This window comes from Leptonychotes weddellii, unplaced genomic scaffold (genome assembly GCF_054177405.1).
Source record: "Leptonychotes weddellii isolate Sample4059 unplaced genomic scaffold, ASM5417740v2 HiC_scaffold_17074, whole genome shotgun sequence".
Classification (NCBI taxonomy): Eukaryota; Metazoa; Chordata; class Mammalia; order Carnivora; family Phocidae; genus Leptonychotes; species Leptonychotes weddellii.
The window spans coordinates 1-4,297 of record NW_027754056.1 but is presented as its reverse complement, the minus strand read 5'-3'; the positions used below and the strand labels follow the sequence as shown (position 1 = coordinate 4,297).

Below are 4,297 nucleotides of genomic sequence, written 5' to 3'. Positions count from 1 at the left end.
ACCAGCATCCATCAGGCTGCCATTGCCATGGCCTTGAAGAATGGTCTGGAAATGTGAAGATCTCCCAAAATGGCATCACAGTGAAAATCAAAAGCCAAGGGCACAGTCATTCTTGCTTTGCTTCACAGAAAATGTTCTATTATCACACGTGTCACTTTTTCTTTACAATTTGTAATTTTTTGTTTCAGTGCTTTGGAAAAAGCATTCCCCTTTGAATTCTTACGAATATTTTCTTTTAGTTTCTTTTTCTCACTTTATAGTTTTTATTCCCTCTGGGCACACAGAAAACCATACTTCCTATCCCCAGAGCACCCCCAGCCTCTTGCTGTTGGATAAGGCCACACGACTAACTTGAGCTAGTCAGCCCTGTGCAGCAGTGATTTCTATTACTTCTAGACTATTATTTTAAGGAGGAGTGAGAGATCTCCATGACACTCTCCACATGCCAATGACCAGCGATATTCCAGGTAGTGGAGCTTCTGTCAGCTGGGATCCCTAACAGACTATGGGAAGCAGAGCCCTCTCACTCCTGACCTTCACCAACATATGTTGGGCATTTATTGGGTGCTAGACGTAAACCTTTGCTGCGTTAAGCCACAGGGGTTTGGGGGGGTGGTTACCCCAGCATAAGCTTAGCTTAACCTGACAAACACAGCAATGGCTCTCAAAATTTAGAGTGCAATAGTCACTTGTGAAACTTGTTAAAATGCCTATTGTGTCACAAAAATATACTGGGGGACAGATTTATGGCTTAGTGATGATTACTCTTTTAGCTGATTTAATAGATCCTTTAAAACTGTATACATTTTCATTTTTAACCTTATAATAGTATTTGTTACCCAGGTAATAGATACTCTCTTTGGAAAAACAGAAGACACAAGCAACAAGGAAAAATTAACATAAAAATACAGACTTCTGCCACACAGAGATATTGCTAACCTTCTGATGTTATTGTGTCAGGAATTTTCTTGTGAAAAAAGACCATCTTTTCCCTACAGGATAGGAATGGAAAAAAGAATCCATACTACTCCTTTCGAGAGAGCTCTATCAACTCTCCTAACAACCCCCACCCCGCGCGAGCGCGCGCATGGGCACACACAGACACACACGCGCGCGCAGGAGTGTACACCTCGGGGCCAGAGCGTAGGGAATGCCGTCCCAGAAAGGATTGTCCGCCCGCCCCCACCCGTGGGGGCATCCCCGTATCAGCCACGCTTGCGCCCATCTGCTGGTATCCGGGGTGCTTACCTCGCTTTCTCCATCTTTCGCTCCACACGTCCACATCCTCCGCACTAGGAAGCTGACACCCACGCAGGGTTCCCGCCCACCTCCCCAGCATTCCCCATTGCCCACCATTTTCTGAATCTAAATGGCTAGAGGGCGTGGCTGTGGTGTGAGAAGCGCAGAACAGGACCTGCGGGGGGTCCTTTTACCCTCCCTTTTCCTTTCCAGTGACTTGCAGGTGCCTCCCACCTTCACACTGACTTGCGGGGAACCCAGGCGTGTTCCTTCTCTTTTTTACCTGGGCCAGAGACCAGCCTGCTTTCAATGCAATAGGGAGCTGGTACCCAATCCTGACCGCCCGTTCCCTCCCCAGCTCCCTCACCCAAGCCCACATTTTTTGCCCCCAAATGAACCCGCGCAGGGGCAGAAAGGGGGTATAGGCAGTGCAATCCTGACTCGCTTTGGTGTTCGCCCTCGCCTTTGGATATCCTCTGCCCTTTCAAACCTCCTTAGATCCAGGGCAGGCAGTAGTCTCCTGTTCTGTGTGGGGTACAGAAGCGCACCCGCCTGCCTCCAACGTAATAGGGAGACGGTGCTCAGGCGGGAAAGAGGACTCAGACTACAGTGACTTAAATTCACGTCTGCTTTTTGCCCAACGAAGCCAGTGTTATCAGTGAGCTCAGGTCCCCCCAATTAACCCTCCTTACAGCACTGCAGCAGAAGCCTGGTCGCCCCTCCCCAGCCGGTCTCCTCCCTCCCCCACACAATTTGACTTAGTCTTTTCAGTCTTTGCCAGAAACATGAAAAGTGTATCATTGCCCTGGAATTTATACTTGCCTTTCTCAGATTATCAGGGAGGATCAACCCGTTGGGGTTAATCGACCATGTCTCCTTTTTTTCTCTCCTGCTCCCTACACTGTCCACCTCCCCTCCCCCAAGACCCAGAGATCTGCCATATCCCTTGCAGTCCTGCCCAGGCACTTAAATGGGATTGAGGAAATGAGGCTCCATGTGAGACTGAGAGATTTATACTAGATTTTTAAAAAAATATTTGTCAGTTCTGTTCTATACGATTATTATCATTACTGATAATAGTAATATCCACCTACATCCAGTTTGTCATTAGAAAATAGAAAAGAGGGGCGCCTGGGTGACTCAGCTGGTTAAGCGACTGCCTTCGGCTCAGGTCATGATCCCGGAGTCCCATGATCCAGTCCCGCATGGGGCTCCCTGCTCAGCGGGGAGTCTGCTTCTCCCTCTTCCCCTCCCCCTCTCATGCTCGCTCTCTCGTTCTCTCTCAAATAAATAAAATCTTTTAAAAAAAAAAACTACTTTAAAAAAATTAAAGAAAGAAAGAAAAGAAGAAAGAAAATAGGAAAGAGCTATTTATTGTCATTTGGGAAGCAGGTGGTAGATTCAAGTGGGGGGTTGGTAAACAAATAATCCAGCCACCTGTTTTCCCTGCTCAATAACAACACAAATATCGATCCTTTAGGCAGCCACTTATTTGGAAGTTTGAAAGGTACAGAGCAGCTGGAGGCTCCCCTTGTGGGGGAGGGGCGGTTTTCCATGAAGTCAGCCTCTGAGGTCATATAATCTCATAATACCAAGGACACCTTGAAATTTCAGATTTTAAAAGCTGGTCACAATGTTCTGGTCTTCAAAATTATTATAATTCAACCTCCACAGTTGATCTATTTCCCACTTCCCTACCACATTCACATCCCTGTTAACCCTTTCCAATTGCAACCAAAAATTTTCTACTTAACACCCCAGGGATAGATCTAGGTTGTGGGGCCTGAAACTTACAATTTGGGGGACCCTCTTTAAGAAAAGAAGCATTAAAAAGGTATGTGTGATGTAGGCAATTAGGTACCAAAGTTAATATTTATTTATAATGAGCAAAGAAATGACAAAATTTGGACAGCTGACATATGTGAAACATCCCAATTTCCATAGAAATGTTGACACAAAATGAACAAACTTTTTAGAATTTCTAAAAGTAAGAAAGAGTTTTATTCAAGCCCAAGGTAGGACGGCTGCCTGGGAAACATGCTCTTTGCAGGAAAGAAAGTGTTCAGGAGAATGAATAGTTTTTACAGGGTTATATACTTTTTACATCTTAGAAAAACTCAAAAGACTATAGCATATTGGCAGGAATCATGAGTTTTATTGTAAAGAAATGCAGGGTGTGGGAGCAATGATCAATATCTCAAGGACAAGATGGTTTTCCTTTAGGCTACTCTTTCACAAAGCAGGTGTACAATGCATGCGTAGTGGGCCATAAATCAGGCTTTTGGTTTGAACAAAGTTTATATACAGTCATGTTGACTTAGAAATCTAAAATGACTTCCCTTGTTTATCAGGCCTTTATAGAGAGTTTTTCTCTCATCCCAAATAACATTTTTATTGACTGCCTGGTACACCTCTGACCTTTTCCCCTACAATTTTTTTGGCTACAAATCCCTTGATCCTCTCTTCATATGACATCTTTGTTATATCATTTTTCCTAGAGAAAATGTTAAGATAATTCAATCTTTCCTTTGCATGGAAATTAAATTATTATGATTATGTGATTGTAATCAATTTATTATGATTATTGATAGACGTTTCAACTTTACTACTCATTACTGGTGAAGGCAAATTTTTAGTATTGTCAAATTTGAATAAATTGCTGTCAACCTCTCTCAAGTTTCTTTCTTATGTGGGCTTAAGATTTATTTTAAACTTTCTTGTGCACATTCTTATCTTAAATATTCTTAATAATGATGCAGTGTCATGCCAGTGTCCTGAAGGGGAACAGAATTTGCCACCCCAAAATGTGTCTCTTTGGCATATTTGGCATAAGGATTATTTTAGGCTGATTATTCTTTAAAAAACAGCATCCAGGGGCGCCTGGGTGGCTCAGATGGTTGAGTGTCTGCCTTCCGCTCAGGTCCTCGGGTCGTGATCCTAGGGTCCTGGGATCAAGCCCCACATAGGGATCCTGGCTCAGCGGGGAGCCTGCTTCTCCCTCTCCCTCTGCCTCTCCCCCTGCTCACGGTCTCTCTCTCTGTATCTCTGTGTCTCAGGG

The 4,297-nt window shown here is 44.2% G+C and overlaps 1 long non-coding RNA gene across 1 annotated transcript; it reads right to left on the bottom strand.

Moving 5' to 3' along the window:
* On the bottom strand, positions 1-2,555 carry LOC115942063 (uncharacterized). The gene is made up of 3 exons (XR_004076722.2): positions 1,249-2,555; positions 940-992; positions 1-45 (listed from the first exon to the last, which is right to left on the bottom strand). It is a non-coding gene; the product is annotated as an uncharacterized LOC115942063 (long non-coding RNA).
* Between the last annotated feature and the right edge of the window lie 1,742 nt (positions 2,556-4,297).